The 24,786-nt window shown below is 39.2% G+C and overlaps 1 long non-coding RNA gene across 1 annotated transcript in view; it reads left to right on the top strand.

Moving 5' to 3' along the window:
- LOC149870583 (uncharacterized) overlaps positions 1-24,393 on the top strand; it is a 38,927-nt gene extending 14,534 nt beyond the window's left edge. Inside the window, exon 3 of the long non-coding RNA XR_016440463.1 lies at positions 22,460-24,393. This is a non-coding gene — a long non-coding RNA (uncharacterized LOC149870583). The remainder of the gene's footprint in view (positions 1-22,459) is intronic.
- The last annotated feature ends 393 nt before the right edge of the window (positions 24,394-24,786 follow it).

Genomic DNA, 24,786 nt, shown 5'->3' with positions numbered 1-24,786 from the left:
TTTTTTGTCTTTCAGTAACTGCTGTGAATGCTTAGTTTATGTCCCTGTGTCAAGCAGCATCAGATAATACTGTGGCAAAGATTTCAAGAAATAGCTTATGATAGGGACAATCAGAATATGTGCAATTATATTATGCAAGGTTGTGCATAGAGGCCATGATATTTAGGAGTGGGTTTGTGGGGAGCCCCAGAAGACTGTGTTCTCAGCCTTGGTATCTGTGGTTCTTAAGGTAGAGTTGTTTCCTGGGAACCAAATGTTGGTATTGGAAGAAATTCCTAAAAGAAGGGTATTGGCTGCTGTTTTTTTTTACTAATGCTTCCCTGGACTGCTGGTTTATTAGTAAACAAAACAAGTAGCACTTGAAATTTACCCACACCCTATAGATTTGCTGGGAAGCCAATCTGCAAAGCCAGGAGCAGTGGAGAAGTGCTGATGTCAGATCAGGACACTAGTGTCAGGAGAAGGGGCAGCAAACATTTACATTTTCTGTGAAATAGTTTGTTTTAGAAAAAGTCATTCTGCCTGTAAAATACAATTGATTCAAAACTTGCAAGTGTCTAGAACTTTTATCCAATACTGCAATCCTAGCAGAAAACATTGCTTCATTGAGTGACCTGGGTCAATTCTGTTACTCCCCTGATGCTTGAGTCATCAGTTAGTATCTGTAAAATTGGAAGGAAAGGTATAAGTCACTGTAATAAGATGTTGCATCTCAGATAAGCTGTCCTGAGTATATATAACATTTTACCAGCCCTTTACGTTTCCAGTACTTTTGTTTACTTTAAGCAAGTAATAAAGTGCTTTTCTTTACTGAGTAATAGACACGTTGTTCCAGGGAAGCTCCAGTATGGGTAGAGAGAAAAAATTAGAAATAATAGAAAAGTCAAATAGAAGTTCAGGATCTTAAACAAGTCAGTTTTTTGCTTCCAAAGCATCAACGTAACAAAATAATCCCAGGATATAATACCAAATAGAGAAATACCCAAATGCCCAAGACTAAAATAGGTTATTCATCCTATTTTGACTTCTGATCTTTAGTAAACTTGCAGCATTGTCTGTACATATTATGTCTTATACACATAAAGAAAGGAACAGCAATAGAAGAGAAGAATCAACACTAAGTAGAAGCCATTCCCACCCATTTGCATATCTTACTGGTCTATCCAGTAACTTACTGAGATTGGTTTCCTCCTGCTTGTTCCCCTTTTGCCCCTATGGCTATTTTACTCTTGCCTGCATGGTAGTTTGTCTTCAGCAGGAGTGGTGGAGGATACATCCACCCAGAGCAGTCTATATTTTGGGGTCTAGAGAACTCTTCTGGCAAATGAGAGTTATGGTTTGAATGCCTTTTTGCTAAGAAGGCCTTTCCTGGTCAAGTACCCTAACTACTAAGATACACATGGGCAGAAGTATGAGCACTACCTCTTCCATCTTTAGGCATCTACCCTCAGACGAGGCTCTCAAGATCTAAATGTTGACTGAATGGAGCTGCCTAATGTGCCACTTCTGAGTTAGAGGGCCAAGTTCTGGAGAGGGGCAGGAGTTCAGAGACACTCATATGCTTAGTTGTTCATGTTGCCTAGCTTTAGATGACTCCCTATTCTGATGAGCCCAGCTGCCTAACTTCATTCCTTTGAATCACCTTCTTAGGGCCCATCACCTTATTTTGTGTTTTTAAGCAGATCAAAATTTAAATTGGAAATGCATAGCGGGTGGAGCTGGATTTTGCCTGAAGTGTATACTGTAATTTTTAACAATTCTGGAACATTTTTTACTTTTTAAAGCTAACATGTAGGCAGTCTGTGTAAATACATCATAAGATGTAGTCTTAAAATTTTGTACTGCAGCTCACAATATATACTGGACACTGAAAATATGTTAATATCCATGGTAGAGTAGGACACATTGTATCTTGAATTCTTTTCAAAGAAAACTGGCTGTTTTGAATTGTATTATAGTGATAATAGGTGAATTTATATTGCTGATTCAGGTAATCATAATTATGTTGCCTACTATTCATGAGCATGTAATACTTAATTACATCAAAATTCCCGTACAGTCAGTGTTATTTAATATCTACCTAAACAAGTGTTAGGAAAACTTGTAAGGAATGGCTGTACATGAAGTAATCGTCACAGTTATTGTAGATTTACACAAAAAATATTTAACAAAAATGAGCAATTAATTTCTTTGCATATATAGTGAACAAGATTCTTCACAAAGCAAACTTTTTTTTTAAGTCAATGAAAAAAGTAACAGGAACTACATTTTCTATTTCTGTGGGAAAATGACCTGTTCATTTTATCCCCTTATTCAGCTGTAAGACAAAAACAAATTTTCTGCATTTTTCCATGAAATTATATTTCAAATAAAAACATTCTTCAGAAATTTCATTCCATTCATTTACAAAAGTTTCAAATATTTTGTACTGGAAAAATTTCAAATGACTTCTCTGAAACATCATGTTTTGACAGAATGTTTAAACCATAATTCCCTTTTTCTGCCCAATGACAACTTTCACCTAAGTGATGCATTTAAAGAGACTCTTCAGCTTTGGATAAATTTGTCCTTTTTCAAAAGAGAATAAATATTTTTTCAGAATATTTCTGACAAGCAGTACTCCTAATGACTTCAGTGAGCTTTACATGCAGTCTTGCTTAAAGGTTATTGCATTCATTGCTGTGTTGCCCGGTGAGAAGCACACAACTGAGCTTATTATTATTTTGCAGCTTTTTTTCACATATTTGAGGCCAACTATTTTGATTTGGTATAACTCTATCCCACTTTTTCTGAGTTTCTCTGTGGCTTACATAATCACACACAAAGTTTGTATAGAATTGGACCTAATATTATTTGCAGTATTTTGATAAATTATATGTATATGTAATTATAAATCAGATTAATTTTACACACAAAGGTAACTCTGACAATTAATATTATTATGGTGGATATGGTGGAAGATAAAGAGTTTACATGTATTCCTAGCGATGTGATCTCATAAAGAAATCAGAAAAGATACCTGATAAGTTTTCTATGCAATAAAAACAAATTCAGGAACTCTCTATTTATGTGACTGCCACTTGCTTTTCAGTTGCAGTTACCCATTAATTGCTACAATCAACATGAGAAATATTTGATCATTTTTCCTCCTTAAAATCAGAACTAAGATTCTCCTTTAAAAAATATCCATTTCAACCTGTAAAGAGGAACTTGATGTGCAGAATGCAGTTATTTTTGTTGCTCAAGAGATTGCATTACAACCCGTAATTCCTTTTTAACCCTGCCAGGATCCCTGCTTCTATGGTAACACTAGGTATCTTTGACAGGTCATCAGTAAAGTAATGTAGTTTTCCCTTGGCATTTCTTGTGCTTCATGTAACTAGTGTTGACAATTGCCAATCCTGCCATGAAGTTTCGAACAAAAGTTACTTGGGAACAGAAGGAAAAAAGAAACTAGCATTGCTTTATATATAAATATTCTGAAAAAGAATGTAATTTCCAGACACTAGAGCTATAGTTGTTCTCAGGTCAAAAAGATCAGTATGTATTTTGTGCCAAGTAATAAAGGAAGTAAAGTGACTTTTACATTAAGCACATTTGGCTTACAGATGTCATTTATTGCTAAGGCTGGAAATATACAAAAACCTGTCTAAAGTTTGTTATCAGAACACTTACTCATTTTTTATAGCTGACCAAATGGCTTTGAATATACTTTTGGCACAGATAGGAGAAATGTGTTGAATTATTTTCTTTAGTTTTAGAGAAACAGAAGCCTTTTTCCTGATTAAAATATTTGTTTTCTCATCACCAAAAACACTTTCAGTTATTTTGTACTGAAATGCTATTTTGTAAGCTCTGTGACTACATCTTGCTCAGATTTCCATGCTTCTTCTTTATAGTTTACCTCTCCTTACTGTACAGTCAGACTCCCACGTTGTACCATATTTTGCCATATTTGCTTCTGGTAGAAATAGAAGCTAAATTCATGTTTTCATTTGTAACTCAGCCATACATGTAATTTCACCTAAATATGGCCCAAGAACTACATAGGCACTAGGCCTGTGCAAAGTGGAAAGTATTTGCTTTGGATTCGGATTCAGTGTTTTGGGGGGACAGTGATTCAATTCGGTGATTTGAGTCACTGTCCTGATTTGAATTCAAATCGGAAGATATTTGGCACTGAATCTTATTTGGCCATAGACTATACAGGCAGGCAGTGCTAGTGAGATCAGCTGGGGGAGCAGCTGGATGAGCCCTGGCTTGAGACAGAGGCCCCAGGAGAAGCCATGGCTTGTCCAGCTGCTTCCCTAGCTGCTCCCTCTCCCTGCAGCTGGGGCAAGGCAGACAGTGCTGGCAGCCCTGGGAGAAGGTGTGGGGAGCTGGAGGGAATGATCAAGGAGCTGGGGGAATGATTGGGAGCTGGGAGATCAAACTGGGAACTGGGAAATTGAACTGGGAGTGTCAGCAGTAAAAAGGCAGTCATTTCCACCATGCCCATTCTGAACCCCACCCTTCTGACACTGTTTCTCACCCCATTCTCATAAAAAAAACTAGGTGACTGTGGCATTGATGCCTACACAGTCAGATGGGTGGCAAATAGACTTGATGGTCGCACCCAGAAAGTGGTGTGGATGGGTCATTTTTGACCTGGAAGGATATGGGAATTGGAGTTCCCCAGGGCTTGGTCCTCAGGCCTGTGCTATTCAACATCTTTATCAGCAACTTGGAGGTAGGCATGGAAAGCACACTGTCCAAATTTGCTGATGATACAAAGATGTGGGAAGAAGTGGGCACGCTAGAGGGGAGGGACAGAATCCAACTAGATCTAGACAAGTTACAGAGGTGGGTGGATGAAAATAGAATGGAATTCAACGCAGACAACTGCAAGGTGCTGCATCTAGGGAGAAGGAACCTGCACCATACCTTTAGGCTGGTGAACACCCTTCTCAACAACACAGTGGCTGAAAGGGATCTTGGAGTCATTTTTGATGGACATGAGCAGCCATTGTGAGGAAGTGGTCGGTAAGGCTAACCACACCTTGTCATGCATCTACAGATGCATCACAAGCAGGTCCAGGGAAGTGATCCTTCCCCTCTATGCAGTGCTGGTCAGGCTGGAGTTGGAATACTGTGTCCAGTTCTGGGCACCTCACTTCAAGAGGGATGTGGCTAACCTTGAGAGGGTCCAGAGGAGGGCCATTCACATGGTCAGGGGGCAGCAGGGCAGGCCCTACGAAGATAAACTAAAGGGCCTGAATCTATTCGGCCTTCACAAGAGAAGATTGAGAGGGGATCTGGTGACTGTCTATAAACTCACTAGGGGGGACAAGTGGAAAATAGGTGAGGCTCTGTTCCCCCGGTCACCACCTTGGATAACGAGGAATAACAGCCACAAATTGATTGAGAGTAGGCTCAGGCTTGATATCAGGAGCCATTACTTTACAGTTAGGGCTGCCAGGCTCTGGAATGGGCTCCCAAGAGAGGTGGTGCTCTCCCCTACCTTGAGGGGGGCTTTAAGAGGAAGTTGGATAGATATCTAGCTAGGGTATCCCATCACTCATTCCTACCCAGGGCAGGGAATCAGAGTTGATCTGTTCAGGTCCCTTCTGACCCTAGAAACCATGATACTATGCTTCTCCCTCGCATAGAGAGCTATACCTCCATCTTTCTTCCCTCCTCAATCCCTTCTATGCAGGGTGTGTCCCTCTTTGACTATGTTCCAAACATGTGAGGAGTCCCACCATGTCTCCATAATTCCCTACTAGATCATAATGCTAACTGGAGAGTAGGAGGGCTAGCTCCTACTTGTACCCCATGCTCCTGGCATTAGTATACTGGTGTACAGGCACGTGAGTCCTCCAATTGAGACCCTCAATTTTCTGTCATGCTGAGGGAGAACTATTCCCTCAGATCTTGCAAGAGTGACTCTCTTAGTGTCTCTGACTTCAGAGCTTACTTGTGCACCGGTCCCTGGGCATGCTCCAATCAGTGTTTCCCTGGCCCCCAATGATCTTCGTTTAAAGCCCTATCTAGAAGATCAGCCATCCTGGCTGAGAACAGGGAACCCTTCCGGTGAGGTAAATACCATCCCTTCCCAGGAGTCCTGTCTCCCTGAAGTGTGCACTGTGGTTGAAGAAACCAAAGCACTCTCATCAGTTGAACCTGAGTTGTCAGTTCACTTCTTCAATGCATCGTTCCGGCTTGCAGCTGGAAGCAACAGGGAAAAGACTACCTGCATGCCCTACCCCTTGAGCCTAGCTTTAAGGATTCTACTTTTCAGTGGGTGTTTCTACACAAGACACTAGCTGTGTAGTAGCCTAATAAACACTGTTTAGTAGCACATCACAGGACAGACAGTGCTACAATGCTATTGCACAGTATTATTAGGCTACTGCAAAGTGGCATCACTAACAAGGTGTTCACAGGCACTACTGTGCAGTAACTCTGATTACTGAGCATTTATTTAGTACTCGATTATGCAAATTAAATGCACAGTAACCACTGCACATTAATGAACATGTAGACACACCCAGTATCTTCTACCACACCAGACTTAACTACCTGGAGCAGTTCCCATGTCCCTCCCTGGCTGTCCTTTTAAGTGCCCAGGCTTCTTGTTATAGCAAGTGCCTCTTCCAAGCTGTCAAATGATTTTAGAGCCTTGAACCAGTATTCTGAGTAGTATGCTGGCCTCCCACTGATACCATTTGTTCTTCTTTGACCTGAATGCTTGATTATACTATATATGGAAAACAATGTACTAATGAATGCAATACTGAAATAACAAAGATGATTGGGCAAATGTTGTATTCTGGTCAACTAAATTATGGAGATAGACTTCAAACAATAATCTGTTTACATAGTACTGTAGTATAATTAAACATAATGTTCATTTAGTGAATTCCTGATTTCCCTTGAAATCTCCTCCCTCTGCCCCCCCATAGTACCCACTGTACTCAGATGGGTCCAAGCCCATACAGCATATCTACATTGAAACCAAAAGAGCTGGATTTCTTTACACAAGGCTACAACCAGATATGCAGGCACATGTGGTTTGTGGTGCCATGAACCTCTTTGCGGCACCACAAACTACACATGTTGCACATTACACATGTATCGCACTGCTAATTTGCAGCACTGGGACAAAATTTGTTATCAGGATTTCCTGGTGGCAAAAAAACAAAAAATAAACCTGAAGTAAAAAGCAGCCTAAAGCATGCCAAAGTGGTGTGAGCGAGGACAAACACAGAGATGGGGGAGTAGGCAGCCCAGAGCTACCTGCTCCCCGATCTGGATGAGTTGTGGAGCCCCCATGCTAACACATCTTGCACCCCAGCCAGCCACTTTCTGACTGGCTGGGGTACCGTGTGCCTCAAGACAGGGGAGCATGCAGCCCTCAGCTCGCTGCCCCACTGTCTCTGCATGCCTCAGCATCGGGTATCCACTTCGGAGCCCTGCACTGAGACACAGGGTGACCCAGCCAATCATGGAGCAGCTGGCTGAGGCACAGGGTACCTCAACATAGGGGCTCTGAAGCAGAGTCCCTGCACTGAAGCATGTGGAGACAGAAGAACAGCCAGCCCAGGGTTACCTTCTCTGCCATTGCCACATGCTGCTCCCCAGCTGTCTGCCTGCCAACTAGCCTTGTGCTGAAGTACTCTGTGCCCTAGCCAGCCCCCTCTGCAGCACATGAAGCAGCAGGACAAATCATCCCACTGCACAGTGCATGGGCAGGGATAAGCAGTGTGGCATATAGTAGTGCTACTATTTGTGCCACTATTATTTGTGTTGCAGTAAATGCATGCCCCTACTTGTGTGGATGTGGCCACAGAGTATAATTTAATTGAAGGCAGCTTCTTCATCTCTCTGTTGGATTTTCAGGCTAGTTTCAGCACTTTAGGTGTTCTAGAATTAGCCCAGAAACACTTTAACTAGGTTTGGCCAGCTTCATGAATGTATTTGGCAACACATAAGAACATCTTTTGTAAGTATAATGTTAGTGATGTCAGTATTGGTTTTGTGGTGTGCATGGAGTACATATAGACCTCCTTTTGTTAGAAGAGAGTCATTTTCCAGTTCAACAGCAGTGCCTTTGTAGCTCAGAATGATTGGAACACTAAACTATAACTATTTTGTTTTACAGGATAATATGGCTCCAAATCATACAAATCTAATGGCAACACAGTTCCTTCCATTTTTCAGAACTGCGACATTTGACTGCTATTCACCCTTAACAGTCAGCTGGAATTCACAACCTTGCAAAATAAATTAGCAGGTCTTCGTTGCTTGGTAACAAAATCCTCTTGGTAATTTATTAGGCACCAAGTGCTGATGGGAAAGTGGTGAATATTCTGATTCCTTTTATAAGACGTTGGGGCTAATATTCATCAGGTTACAAATGTACAATGTTTGCTCTCACACCAGTTTGTACACACACAAATATTTGTGCCAGTGTGCTGACTGTACCTTCCTCTTCCTTTCAATAATTACATGCCTCTCTGAACGTGTGGAGGTAGTTTTAATGCAGCCAAACACAGGCCTTTCCTCTGAAAAGTGTCCCTTTAAGTTAATAGGTATTCAGGAGTACATAGTAGGTTAAGCACGTCTTTCAGATAATAATAACCTTTTGAATCTAATCTTTGGTATGTAAAAAAATTGTCAAACTGTCCTGTTGACTGACAGTATTGTACAGTGAATATGAAGTTGCTAGGGAAAAAAAGCCATGTATCCAAATATAGGTTTCTATTTCTCTTTGACGAAACAAAATTGCCCGCTATGCTTTGCTAATGTGTTTTTTTCTGCTCATGTAAATAAACTATAGTAATACTCAATGATCATTGCAAGAGTGTATGAACACAATTCCAAAGATTAAACAGAAGCAAATGGCTAAACACAACAAAAGCAGTCCTGTCAAATTATTAAATAACTAATTCGTTAAACCACAAAGCCAAATAGAAAAGCTGGCCATTTGTGCATGTAGTCACACTGTAGTTAGGATAATTGGGACCAGCTGTCGTACTGTTTTGTTTTTGGAAAAGATCCAGCATTATTTGAAGGCGACACCAGTATATGGAGGCAGACTGAAGAACAATTTTAGTTCCCCTCCTTTTCCCTACACTTCTTCTTCTCTCAAGCAGCTTACTTGAAGGCCATGATAATTCAAGGTCTGTCCAGCATATCTAAAAATCATAAACCAAGTAGGTAGTTAGACCCAGAGTTCACTGGTGAAACCAAGTTGTTTAACTTTTTTCAGTATTTTTCCATTATAGATAGTGTTAACCTTTCCAGACACACCTGTATTTTCTTAAGTTATTATAGGTGGAAGAGTCTTGTTATTAAAAAATGAACCTTCATCAAAAAGCCAGAATAGGGTAGAAGGCTGAACCTGAGTTTCCATTGCCTGAGTTCAGTTTTCTGATCCAAAATGTTTTCTGTGAACAAAATAACTGAAAAGTTGATATTTATATAAATGTATGCTTTGCTTTTAAATAGGTAAATTAAATAGCATTGTATTTCACAATAACACCTATACATTTTCCATTAATCTGTGATGCAAGTCTGTTTAGGTAAATTCAGAGAGAAGTAGTTAGCCATGTCAGTCTGAGGTCAAGCAGAAGGCAAGGTAGAGGTGCACCTTATAAATTAACTAACCAATTAATTAACCAGTTAAATTATGAGATGCTCCCCTCTACTTGCCTTTTAGGTAAATGCAGATAAAAGTAAAATAATATATTTGTTCCTTCTTTAGGTGACATCACCAAGGACTGTACTTTTTTCACTACCTTGTCTAAAATTCATCTATACAAAGTCAATAATCCCTGATATCTGAGTTTGTTCAATATTTATTTTCAGTTCACTAAATCCTCTTTTTCAAATTGTTTTAAATGGATTCTTTAAAAAAATGTGTATTTTTTTTCCTGCTAAAACTCTGTTTAGAAGTTTACTTATGATAGTTTAGAGCTGGAAGAATTTTTTTCAGATGAAAAGTTGATTTTCTGAGAAAAGCTCAGGGTGACCAAGAAAGTCACAAAGTCAGGTTTCATCTAGCAAGGAGTTTTAAATGGAAAAAAGAAGATATGGGTATGTAGATCTCAGTACTTCAACACTTACACAAGTATTAAAACCTTTTTGTTTTTAAAATTTGTGTTTACTTTCCAAATTTAGATTAACAAACCATATAGGTTTCTCCCTGAAGTTCTGGTCAGTTTGCAGCAGTACATGATACCACTCAGGGGCCAAGCCCTTTGGGATAACTGAATGTCTGTGGGACTCGCAACCCACTTATAAGACTAGAGACTAGTCTTATAACTAGAGACTAGGAGACTAGATAGTCACCTTGCTGGGGTTGCTTGAGCTTGGTTCAGGGGACTGAGCCTGATAATCTTCCAAGATCCCTTCCGGCCTTACAATCTAGGAATCTATTAATCTAAGAATAAGCATTATGACCCATAGTCAGGGAACTTCTTGATAAAACATTGCTTGGGGTTCAATGAAGTCTTTTATTTGTTCTAAAAATGAATTGTCTTTGTTTTTATTTCATCAGTAAAATAGGTTTCATTCAGTTTGACCCACAATAACATTTTCTCCAATATTTTGATCTAGGCAGTAAATGGTAAACTCCATTATTTGTTCTGTCCTAATAAAGGTTGCAATAAGAAAGAAACATTGAATAAATCAATCCATTCTTCTGATACAGTTTGTTGAGAAAACAGTGCTGCCTCAGCTATTGTAGATCAGCTGTTTTATTTACAGGTAGACTATAGCTAAAACAGAGGGAGAAAGTTTATCACCACAAAAAAGTAACATCCTGATATATGAATATTTCACAGGCTATCTAGGGAGCCATCTAGTAGTCTTTGCAGCAAACAAATATGCTCATTTTTTCTCCTAGAATAAATTTATGAGGACAGCTGAGGTGTTTTTCCTCTTGATTAAAGAGCTAAAAGCCCACCCATCCCTTATAACTTGAGGCATTCTCCTTCAGATAAGTCTCCTGTTTACAGACTGTATAATGCCATTACATTTCAAATAGGAGATAGTCTTTTTTCAGGGCTATATTGAGTCCTATGTGTGGGGGAGTCTGAATTAAAATCCTTGGGCATAAACAGAGTTTAAAGGGGAAAAAAAGAATATAAATCATTCATTGCTGTGTTTTCATTGGTGCAACTAACTCCCAAGCCCATCCAGACACTTTTCACAGAAGGAACAGCTCCCTCTGATACTCCAAATTATTGAGCAAGGATGGAAGCAAAATGTAATGCTGCTGCATGACACATAACACAGGGACTTAGAGTAATCATCTCACTAACCTCTGAAAATAATCTTCCATTTCCTCAGTTCCTTTTATCTCAGAAGTAGGAAATTAACACAATTAAATACCAGTAATACATAAAGGTATCTTTCAAAAGAAACCTCCCTTCACCACATCCCTTCATGTAAATATCTATGTAAATGTAAGTAAAATACAATAACCATTAGATCCAAAGACCAATGGTAAAATGTGTGTAGGCCTCATAAGAAATTAAAAGAATAAATATCCACTCAGTAAATAATACCATATTTTCTCTCAAACAACATGCACTTTTCTTTTAAAAGTCAGCTCAGCATCTATACTTGCACCCAGGACAGCAGCACTCTAAGTTGGGGTGGAGTAGGTCCAGTCTGGCTTTAGGCTTGGGGGTCAGCCCCAGGCTCCAGGTAGCAAAGGGGCTGACTAGAGCACGAGAGCACCCAAAGTGTGGATCTGCAAGGCTAGGCGGGAGGCTGGGGTCTGGCCCCATTCCCTTGGCTGACAATTTATGCCTAGGTCAGTGTTTACATGTGCATTTCACAGCAGTTAATAACTCTACCATAAGATACTACTGTCCTTGACAGTACTAGCTTATGGGATAGTTAGGCAATTTACCAGCACTTGTATAACCAGTGACACTTTACTGCAGAGCAAATTGGTCACCGTGGGTGCATCCAGATGAGTGCAGACCTTTGGTTCCCCAGGAACAAGTAGCAGCAGTGTACCTTGTGCCACAGCTACTTGTCCCCAAGGAATGCCTGTGCCATGTGCTCTTTGGCACTTGGCAAGTTACCCCAGAGGCAGTAGGGGAAGCTGGGAGCAGCACTATGCTGGCCCCAGCAGCCTTATATGGGATCCTGGGAGCCTTCAAGTGCTGCAGCCACCGTGATCCTGCCATGTGTAGCCTAGCAACAGTGAGAACCCAGCTCCCCTTTCTTCCCCCATGGGTTTTTTTGAGCCCTGGATATCCACTGTGTGGTCCTACATACGTGTTTATAGTGCAACATACCGCATGACCACACCCCTTCACAGTAAAGTGCACATGTAAATGCACCCAGTTACTTACTATGAAGAAAGATCTATTTTTTTCTTCATTATCTTTCAAAAACAGAAGGTGCATGTTGTATGTGAAAAAATATGGTACTTTGGAGCTAATATTATCCTGAGATAAGAATTAACAACAGCATTTGGGGCCAAGTTATTAAAAGACTAGATACTAGCATCATAGTCTGTCCTGAGGGAGGATGTAGAGTGGGTGTCCCAGAAGAGACCTAGTGGAAATTAAATCACAGCTTGTTCCATGACTCTCCTTTTTTCCATGGTAAAGAATATTATGCCAGCCCTTTACCAAGTATAGATTACACTATGGTTCAGTTGAAGCATTGAACATATTTAGAAAGAACATATTGGACACAACATTCTGCTTATTGCTAACTCTTGTGTGCTTACCTTCCCTCCATGTGAGATGGGGAGTGGTGATTTTGCTTTGTGCTATTACTTAAAATCCAAATGGACTACTCAGGGTAGTCAGCAAGTGTGTTGTGCCCTGGGCCATCCCATACAAGTGCAGCAGATGAGTAACAGTCTTGTCCAACCCATGAACCTAAATCCACATGCATAGAGCAAATGATTAAACACATGAGTGTTTGTTTGTATTATGAAAAGCATGGTTGGTATACACAATTTAAATACCCTCTTTTGTAGAAACTAGACAGTTCAGAACTGTCTTACAATGCAATAATACAGTGTCATTCATTTCAAATAATTTTCTTTAATATTTGTGAATTTCTTTAATATATGTTAGTATTAAGTATTTAGTATTTCTAAAGTGTTATTTTAGTATAATTTAAATAAATATTATGGTGTAAATATAGTCTTATATGTATAGCATTATTATTTTTAGTATGTTTGTGTTTTTATATATATATATTTAGTGTTACATGTTTTAAGGAAAGAAATAAAAAGTAAAAGTGTGAAAATATTGCCCAGACCCGATAAGAAAAATTCTGTTTCATATCAGTAGTAATTAGCAAAGACAAAAGATATATTGATAATTCTCTTTTTCAGAACAGTTCCATCATTAAAGTAGAAATGGACACAAATTAGAGCCTCAAAGCAATATTCTATAATTAAGGAGTTTGAAATCCTGATTCAAATGCAGTATTTCCCAAGCTTTGGAATCAGCAGTATCAGCACATATATGTAGACTTGTTGGAGACTATAAGATAGAACAAGCTCAAATGTCAATAAGGTATAGAAAATAGTCCTTTATGGTGAATACCAGCCACACAAGCTTTCAGCTACTCCAGTGCCCATGAAACATCTGAATTTGGGAAGGTGTCGCTAGGTATTATTTCTTTGCTCAGGATATTGTGCACAATGTAACCCATATAATAAATAAAGCAAGTACCCAATTTGCATTTTAAGCAGAATGAAGACTGTTTAGAGGAACAGCTTGTGTGTGTGTGTGTGTGTGTGTGTGTGTGTGTGCAGAATAAACGGTTAGAGTAACACACAGATTATGTATGACTAGGTTGAATAAGTATTGCATGCATATACAATTTAAAAATGTCAAGTGGGCTTTTTTATCTTTCATAATGGGCTGGGTTCAAGATCTTAAAACTTCATATGGTGTCTTATTTACTCAAACAATTTTAGATACCCCAACTTTAATAGAAATGGACCAACGAGCTAAAATATTTGTCTGCTGTGTATGCTATCTTGTTATGGCCATTTACTGTTTATGACAAATACTGCTGTCAAAAGAAGTAGCAGTAATTAAAAAAGGACTTACAAGGATTAATTTCTAACCAAGATAGCAATCAATACTGGTATTATCACTGAGTTGATTTGAACTAAGGAACAATCTTTCATGAATTCCTTGATTTTAGAACCTCCTGTTAGTGATTACTACATAATGTTAAAAAGAATTGATATATAATGATCCTTTGCCATTATAATTACTGTTAATGTACAAATCCCTCTTGTAATGTGGGCTGGCAGTTTTAACTTCATTATGATAGCAGGGTTTGGGTTATGACTTAGGATGTAGGCAGGAAATAATGTTATATATGTTTTTCTTAAAATTGAATTTATCTTTTTTTATTATTATTATTATTGCTTGTTAAAAACTCCTATAGTCAGTATAACCAAATGTTAAAGAATAAGGGCACAAGCATGGACAAGTAGCTGAGTAAGAACCCCAACTGAAAATGCAAAAATGTTGGGAATGACCCAGATGTTGCATACGTGCTTGAGAGAATGCATTCTTCATATTTTATTAAGTGGGCAGCTGCTTACAAAGGAAGATGACATGGGTAATCTTGATTACACAACCACAAAAAATGTGATTAGTCATCTGAAAACTTATATTAAGGCCATAAATTAAAGGTCGCATAGGGAAAAGAATGATGTTGATGTAGAGCACTGGTGGTGGAAAGTTTTGTAAGACCTCCTATGTAAGGCTGCCAAAGAACATTTCTTTTACAATGAAACTGAGCTGTTTCGAGAAGCCACTGTTATTTTACATTTTAAAAATTCTACTTGAGGAACAAAAATCATGAAAACAACTCATCAGTGTTGTCTTCCACTGTGCCTGGAAAATAAATCAGTAATAATCAACTTGAGTATGATATTGTTATCATCTTCAGCCTTTCCTTCCCTATCTCCTTGTGACAAGGTATTTAGCAGAATTTACACATTTGTTGGAATATGACAGGGCCAGGGTATAAGAGCTTTAGCTGTGGCCTCAAGCTGGTGACCTCTGGACTGTCAACCATGTGCCTTAGCACCCATGCCACCCCAACCCCACAATCTTCAGTAACAGCACATTACATTGCACTTCTTAATTCAAAGCAATTCACAAACCTTGGATTAGTATGTATGATATCTTCTGAATTACACAAAGTGGGTACTTTTTTTTCCTCTTCCTGGTCTCTACCAGTCCAAGGTGATGGGATCTCCACCAGGAAGCTCCTTAGATTTATATGATTCAATGTTGATCCTGCCTTCTGATCATTTAGAGGACTATATCTGTTTATCTAATTCAGGGGTTGGCAACATCCAACCCACAGAGCCAGTGAGCCCATCCTGTGGAGCTTTGCCTACACCAGGGCTGGGCAGCTTCCATCTGTGCTTTCACCACCATCACCTCTCTTAACCCCTCCTCTCTTGTTCCTGGCTTCCAGCTAGTGGGAAGTGCAGTGTCCAGCTCTGCCTGTACTGCAGCCTCCCAGGTACAGGCAAAGAGGTGCAGCATCATCTCATTAGGAGCACAACTTCCAGCTGCCCAGCCCTGGCTCAGCTCCCCACAGGCTGGGAGCTGCACAGACAAGACTGGTGTGGGGGACTGAAACAAGTGGTGGTGCAGACACAACTCCCAGCTGCCTAGCCTCAGCACAGGTGCAGGAAAACCCCTTTCTGCTGGTATACAGCCATAGTCCCCCATCCCATGTCAAGCTGAAGCCAGATTGTTCTGGCCTGTGGCTTGTAAAAGTTTCTGGCCACTGATCTAACTGATACTGGAGGAACTGTATACACTAAATCCAAACTGTTGTGTTCCTAGATCTTGCCAAAGGTCTTCAAGCTTCCTCTGGAAGGTACTTTTATTCATGTGAAGCAGAGATTTTCATTCAAGATGGGGAGTGATAAAATAATCACTTCTCTGGAGCTTTTACAATCTAAACAGGCAAGAAAGATTAAGATGCAGAGTATTTCCAAGGCATAGACAAGTGCAGTGACTTGCCAGTGTCACAGAGGAAGTCACTCTCCAGGAAGGCTAAAGAATCCAAACTTCTTGACTTCCAGTTGAGTGTCTTAGTCACTAGATCACTCAGACTCCCCAGTGGGCATGTCTACAAGAGACACTTATTATGCAGTAGCCTAATAACACTGCACAGTAGCGTGCCAGTCAAAACCATGCTAATAAGCTACTGCACAGTATTATTAGGCTAGTGCATGGTAACCATCACAAAAAACTGCACCAGTGCTACTGTGCAGTAATGTAGTTACTGCACATTCAGTTAATACTTCATTAAGGAAGTACAAAACTAAATGCTCAGTAACTACAACAACTTAATGAATGTGTAGCAAATGTGTTGAATTTTAACTTGGGTATAGTTGTGTCTCTAGAATACAGGAGTTACTTTAGAGTTCAAAACATTGTGAAATTTCCACAACACCCCCATGCACATTCGAATGCACAGATTAAACTCTGGTAAGTACATTTAAAGAAGAGAAGACTCAGTGAAAGCAATCCAGCAATCACTAAATGATTATGATTTGCAGATGAGTTCATTAGTATAGCAACCAACCATAACATTACTCCCAGATTGAAGCTGAATGATATATCAACTAAGCTACCCTGCTCCCAGGATTCAGTTCAAGTTGATTTTGAGCATGCTAGTATAAAGTGGATTTTTGTGACACTGCATATTCTGTGAACCATGAAACCAATCACATTGCAAAATATCTGTAATCATTTTTGGGCACCGTTGAAGTTTGTAGAAAGCAAATTAGTTACACTTGTAGAAAAATATTTTGAAATGTCAACAATGCAAGCCCTTTGTTGATTGTAAAAGACATTTTCCATCTGGTTCCAAGCATGAAAATATCCTGACATGACCTGCTTATACTAGGGCTCAGCTGAACTGAAGGATAATATAATTCTGCAAAAGTTTCAGAACTGGGGACATAGTCTGCTTCTACGAAAGTCCTATATGGCTTCCACTGAAATAAAAAACAGAACTCCCCCTGACTGAATAGGACAAGACTGGGTCCTGAGTTATTCAGATATCACTATGATTGAAAAACAAATACACATATTGTAGCCCAGACCTATGCATGGCAATTGGCTGACATGGATGAAGAAATCTGGCCACGTTCCCACTTATAGATTATTGGGTTTTACAGTCAGGGTAAAACTAGAATTAAATCCTCTGAAAAGATAAAACAGTGCAATGAAATAAACAGTTTATGTGAACTAAAGTTAATGAAAGAGATGTTTACCAATCGCAGAGAGAAGGAGGAAGGGAGTGAGAGCAGCTGCAATAATACTGACACACATTTTCTCTCATTATAGCTTAAATTATCTGAAACTGCAATATATTGCCTCCTAAAACATACACACAATAAAAGCCAATTACAAACAGTCTTTATAAAAAGCTTATAAACACACTTGTGGTTCTCAAAACTGATTCTCTATATACCTAAAAAGGGCATGAAAAGCTTGCTATCATCCACCACAGTTACCACAAATGGATTGCAACAGACGTTAAACTAGCCATTATAATATAATAGATAAAATCATGTCTTTAGATTGCAAAGTCACAAAATATGAATATTATCAATTTTTCCCAATCCCCTAACAACATAGTAAAGCATTATACAATGAATACTAAGAATGTCTAAAAATAGGGCTTGTTATTTTATCAGGCTTTAGTTTTAGTTCAAGTTAGGCAATCGTTTGAGTCGGTATTTATATACTTGCTTGCATCCATTTTTGTTAGGTTATTCCTGTGCAATGTATTCGTAGCTCTGGAAGGAAAGCAAGTCAGATCTAGGAACAGCACCATTTTAATTGTGTCATTTTGATGTATATGCCAAAAGAGATTTCTCTCATGTATCATCATTTTGGAATTATTTTGATTGTATTATACACATATTAGAATATTTGTTTTAACCAATATGAGTTTTTCAAGTAATTTTCTGCTCAACAAAAATGAATTTTGTTCCCCCAAAATCAGCGTCTGGAAATTGGAGTGCAAATTATATGCAAGAAATATAGTAAATACAGTTTTTACTCAAAAGGGGAAGATGTGATCCACATGAGCAGAGCAATGAGCAGGCTGAGATCCCTAGCTGCTGCTAGTCTGGTACTTACTAGAAGGAAAGATCTTGTTTTCTTCTTTGTTTCTGAAAGAAAGTGTCTCATCCCAGAGCATGTCTTATGTGAGAAAATATGGCATGCTCTGATCCCATCCCTTTATAGAAGGGAGTTTTACTTAAGTTTAACCTTTTACTGAATGTGCAATAATTCATAGATTTCATAGATTTTAGGGTCAGAAGGGACCTATTAGATCACCAAGTCCGACTCCCTGCCCTGTGCAGGAAAGAGTGCTGAGGTCAGATGACCCCAGCCAGGTGTTTGTCCAATTTCAGTGTAGGACTTTTATGTCAGACATTTACATTTTTTTTTAAATTTAAATTAATTTTGTAATGCCAAGGGAAGGAGTCCTTAGCAAGAATCAGAACATAAGCAAAATATCTGTGGAAAACAACAGGAAGTATTGTGTCTCAGAGCGACAGCCATAAAGTACAATGCCCCTGGGGGATCCCAGTTTTGTTGGAGGACACAATTTAAAAGAAACTTAATAACCCCTCTTTTGGTAATGCAACATATATCCAGTTGTATTGGCTAGTAACGAAGGGTGCAGAGAATCACAGTTCCACTTACTCCCATTTGTTTTCAGAGAGCAGCATCTGGCATGCAGCACTGTTCTCTCAATAGCATCCACCCTTACACTGAAGAATAGAAAAAGAATCCTTTCTCCTTTCTTTTTCCCTTATTCTTTAATTTCACATCTTTAATCTTTTAATTAAAGTTACAGTTTACTCCAAAAATTCATAATGGACAATAGTCTGAGCAGTGATTCATATGCAACAAGGGATTATATATTTGCTGTAGTATGTATTTGCTTGCTTGCTTTCTCTCTGCAGTAAAGGAATGTCATACCATTGCTTGTTGAAAGCAAGTGGGCCCTTTGCAAGCTATTAAATATAAGCTGCTTATCCCTATATGGAGACAGCCTGTTTTCATTACAGAACTCCCCCTGCCACCTCCTATCCCCCCTTCAACTTTCTTCTTTTTTTTCCCCCTTGACAAATAAAATAATTTCTGAGAAGGGATGTTAGCAACCTTTTATTAGGCACATTTTATTATCAGTGAGGGTCTAATGAAAAATAGAACAAATGTCAGGCAATCTTTTAGCCAGATTATTCCCTTTCCCATGGGAAACAGCATGGGAAAGGGGCCGGAAAGGGACAGCCTCTAAGATTCCTATGGTGAAGTTCCCAGATTCTTCTACTGAGCCTGGTGAGCAGAATGAAATATCTCCCCACTCCTAACTCCACTAATCCAGCCTCTCTAATGTATGAGTTCTGCACCAATCTCGGGGAGCAGATCCTACTCCTTTTCTCTTCAAATTTCTGTCACTAAAATTCCATTTGTATCAAATTCTTAGGATTTCTCCCACTGGCTACTTACTAAGTGCATGTCCTTGCCAGATCAATGTTCCTTTACTGATTGCCTACAGAAGAAGGGAATGCTGGTTCCAAATAGCTCCTAAATCCCTTTCCCATGCAGGTGTATAGAAGACAAATGGAGGAACAAGGAGTAGATGAATAGCAGGGTCTATTCTTACGTGTGTTTGGCAGTTAGTCTTGGGAAATATATGCCATATATACCCTCCTCAGAGTAACAGGAGGGATGATTATCACTACCTACCATCTCCTTCTCATCTTTGAATAGGGGTTCCATGTCAGAGTGGGGGGCTCTAGGGAAAAGGAAATGTACCCTAGAGGAGATTTTGACAGGAACAGGAATAATCCACAACCTCCAAAACTTTTTCTTCATCCTTCCAAAACATTTGGAGACCCTGTGCAGTGTTCAGGGACAATGCAAGGTACTGAGATATTATCTTTGGCCCTAATTTATACTAAGATTCCTCAACTCTGGAATAAATTTAAATCTCATAATTAGTTTAACTGGTAAATAGCTACATTGTTGCTGAAACATCAGCTGGCTACATATATTATTAAAGACAAATTCTGAATTATCAGTTGCACAGAAGTATTTCCATGAGCAGTTTTATTGTCATTAAATGGGTAAAATTGAAAAATCCCATACAAAAATTAATGAATGCTTCAGATCTCATTGTAGGGCAGAATAAATAACAACAGAAGGGGAGATAAATTAAGTGCAAGGTGGTGAACCAACACATATACACATTCCCATAGTGCAGTTTGATACCAACTGCCAGGAACCCCTCTGAGGGAAAACTGCACTGCATTGCTATTATATTTTATGGAATTTCTTTTTTGCATGCCAAGGTCTGTGGAACACAGCTGAGTTCCCTAATATAAAACAGTCTGGCAGGCATATTTTTCTTTTCAAAAGTTTTACCATTTGCAGTAACATTTCTAGCTTTCATTCTAAATAATATTTCATATGAGGACACGGTATCAATGGGTAGAATATATTCCCATTGTAGTTCCACTTAAGTCAGTGGAGTTACTATAGGCAAGAATTCAGTATCTCAATTTCATTTTGATGTCACAATACATGTTTCTTTCCTGAGGCCATATCTGTTATATTCAATCAGGTTGAAAATGGGCCCACTAGAACGTGGTTACCAAATCCTGCAGTGCAAGTCAGAAAAAGGAGATGCAAATTAAGATGTGCCTGTACTGACATCCTCTGCAATTATTTTTATTGCACCAACCTCACTGGGCTTTTAAAAGAGAGGAAGGAAACAATAAGGGGAGTAAAAATACTTAATGAGGCTAAAGACAGCTATTTGCACCAGGAAAATGTTGTTTGAAAAGAAATAAAAATCCCAAAGACAGCTTCTTTGCTACACTTCTAAGGTTGATATTAAATCATACATAAGCACACATTACAAAGGGTAACTTGAATATATTTACCACAGAGTAAAAGGCAGTTCAACAAAGGTTTTGATGCAACTGCTACAGTGACATATACTTAAATGTACGGGCAATTTACCATTTGCTTCCACTGCAGGAAGTAATGGACTTCCCCTAAAGTACACAGTCAGCTCTCTGGATGGGCATCATTTGTTCCTTTCTGTACCTAATGTAATGTTGGATTATTCTTGTAGTGTATAGTGCAAGATGTACTAGTTGGCTTCAAGAAGTTGCTCTGTTCCACATCTCAGAGCTATCAATCTCTAAAAATCCATTATTCCTCTTTCTTTATCTAATGATCAGCCTTTTTATGGAAGCCAGTGCCATTTTCAAACTAGAGAAATTTCATAGATGAGATGTCTTACAGTATGGAAAACTAAGTCAGGAATCCAAGCTTGTGAGGATGTACTTGGTCTCCCATTATCAGATGGCTAAAGTCTTGGAAACCAACAATTGTACTAGCCAGCAGTTTCAGTTGCAGTTTATGCTGTGCCAACAATTATGGCTTCAGGGGGCTCCTCTATATTTGCAAGTAATGTTACTGAATAAACTCTGGTGCAATTTAAGCCAGAGTAAACTAATCCTGACATCATAATCTGCACATGCATTTAACCACAGTAATTTACTGTGCCGTTGAATAGTACCTGTGTTTGACAGGACTATTCAATGATACTGTACAATAGTCTACATTGGCCCAATTGCTGTGCATATGTAGATGGTGATGCTTTATTGAACAGCAACTTAGTCTACTGCACAGTAAAGCATATGTATAAACATGAGCAGTTTACATTTTTGACCTTCCCTGCTACAGCTGGAACTAGAGAGCAACAAGAAAGTGGAATAGGATAAATAGGATCAAGATGATAGTTGAGGAAGACTTTCCTTGGAATACCTTCCTGATGCAGTATTTTTTCTAGGCCTGAGAAAAATGTGGATTTATAGAAGAGGTTTGGGCTGCATATTTGGAGTGATCAGTGCAGTGGCTACAGGACTTCAGGAGATCTGCATGGAAATTAGCCCACAGGGGCAGAGGTAGTGTACCAGTAGTGGTTCAAAAGTGGTCATCACCATCTGAAAAACTGCCATCCTCAACTACTATTGGTCAGATGCAAATCAGTTGTGTTCAGTTATCATTGCTGATTTTTGTCCATGTAAATTAAGTTGGAGTTTTCAGTGTCACTCTGTATTAAAGTACTTTTCTTTAATATGCCAGAAGCTGCTTTGTTTAGTAAAAATGTTCTATTACTACATGCCACACTATAGCAAGGAACACTTTCTCTGTTATGGTTTAAGCTACCTCTCTTCATAAAAAAGCTATAGGCATACAACTCCAAAGGGGTCCTTTAATTAAAGCTATCATCCTAAATTAATAGCCCATTGAAACCAATATTCTGTGTATCTCTGTATACGCTATATGTCTATTGCCATACATGGTACTGCCACAATCCTACTTTCCTGCAATTGCAGGATGGCTCAACGCTCCTCAAAGACAACGAATCTACCCATTCTAGATGGAAAGAGCACTTCGAGGCACTCCTGAACCATTGAGTTGACTGTGATATCACCTTTGAGTCTGCCCCCAACAAACCAAAAAGGAATCCGTTGCCAGCCCTATCCTAGAAGGAGTCTGGAGTGAAATCATGGAAACCACGTGTAACAAGACTACTGAGCCAGATAGCATACCTGCTGGAATTACAAGCCTGGTGCTGATGAACTGGAACTAAGTCTCCATGAATTTTTTGAGCAAATTTGGAGCAATGAAGAGATGCCTTCATACCTGAGGAATACCAACATCATGACTATCTTCAAGGAAGGATATAAGTCTGTGTGGGAACTATCAAGGTATCACCCTCCTTTCTAGAACAGGAAAAATCCTTGCTTACATCCTCATGAACCATCTTCTATCTCTTGCTAAGGAAGTCCTGCCAGAAGTTCTGTGGGGCAATTGACATGGTCTTTGTCAAAATATCAGGACCTATATATGTCCTTCATTGATCTTGCGTAAGGTCTTTGATTCCATCCATTGTGAAGCCCTATGCAAAGTACCAGCCAGATTTGGATGTCCTGAAAAGTACATCAAGGTCCTGAGGCTTCTCCATGACCAAATGACTGCAACCATTCTATGTACTGCAACCATTCTATGTAGTGGATCAGAGACTGATCCATTTGTCATCCATTTGTCATCTGAACTGGGGTCAAGCAAGGAAGCATCTTCACTACAGCTGTGTTCTCCATTTATTTGCCGTTGTCATTAAGGACTGACTGTCTTCCTTCCAGAAATGACACTGAACACTGAATGGACAGAGGGCCTTTCAATCTGGGACCTTTTTCTGCTTGAAGACCAAAGTATTCAAAACAACCATCCTTGAACTTCAATACGTGAATAACAGCGTCATCCTTTTGCACACTGAGGAAAACTTCCAGGCTACACTGGATATCTTTGAGAACCCTACTGAACTATGGGCTTCTGTTTCAACATCAAGAAGACTTAAGTGCCCTATCAGCTTGCTGTGGGCCATGAGCGTGACCCCCCCCCCCACACACACACACTTCTCAAATTAGCCCTGAAAGATCCTGGAGGTAGACACAAAGATCCAGGTGTATAATGCAGTCATCCTCCTCACTATCCTCTACAGATGTGAAATGTGACTGACCTACTTTCATCAATTCAAGAGCCTGGAGAAGTATCACTGGTGATGTCTGCAGAAAATCCTCTGCATCAAATGGGAAGATTGCTACACACCTGCCAGCATTGTTGCTGAAGCCAGTGCTAAAAGCATTGAGTCACTGATCCTCATGTACCAACTTTGCTGGACTAGACGTTGTGTACAGATTTCTAACTCTTAACTCCCAAAACAAGTGCTCTGCTCCCAGTTTAGTTGTGGTCTGAGATCTTACTGCATCCAGAGGAAATGGTACAAGAGCACATTGAAGGCATAGCTCAAGAACATGGATGCAGACATCAAGAGCTCAGAGGAGCTGGCTGCTAACAGACTCCAATGGCACTGCAACTTCAGCCTAGTGTCATCCCATTTTGAGGTAAAGGATCTTTCCTTCTAAACAGGGAAGTTAAAATAGAGTAAGGAAAAGGAGAGGAATCGCAGCGTACATCCTATTGTTCCCTGTGGAAATACCTGTAACTTCTGTGGATGGATCTTTGGCTTAAGGGCTGGACTCTTACGTCACCTTGAGACCTATCAGTGAGTTGTGGTGATACCATCTTTGAATCAAGGGTTTGCCACTACTGCCACCAATGATTTTAAAAGACTCAGTTAAACAACATGTCCTCCCCAGCTGTAAAATGAGTTGATGGTTTTGTATCTAAACTATATAAAGCAAAATGGATTTAACTTACTTTTTCTTTCAGAATGTTATTTCAGTCAAACTTGATTCTAAAACTACAAAATACAAAGGATGTAAACTGATGTAACACAAACTGAAGAAAATGTTCTTACAAACTTCTATAGAGTATCTTGTAATTGCAATTCATAGAATAAAATAATTAAATACAGAAGAGAATTGTGTTATTACAGACTAGGCCTAGTTTATAAAATAAATCTATTGGGATTATTTCAGTCTGAAAATGAATAAAGAATACTGATTTGTAGTAGCAATGCTGATTGTCTTTTCCATATCATAGGCTCCATTATCTAGTTAACAATAACACTGAAGCTAAAGTGGATTAAATCCAAAAGCCTTTTGTGGGGGGGGAGGGGGGGGGGCGGGAACAGTAAAAAAAGGCCAAAAAACAACCTAGAAATAGTGACAACATCTGTCCTAGATTAAATTTTGGA

This window comes from Crocodylus siamensis, chromosome 2 (assembly GCF_052110815.1).
Source record: "Crocodylus siamensis isolate JL-2025a chromosome 2, ASM5211081v1, whole genome shotgun sequence".
Taxonomy (NCBI): Eukaryota; Metazoa; Chordata; order Crocodylia; family Crocodylidae; genus Crocodylus; species Crocodylus siamensis.
Note: the sequence above shows the minus strand (reverse complement) of the source record. Positions and strands in the feature narration are given on the sequence as shown.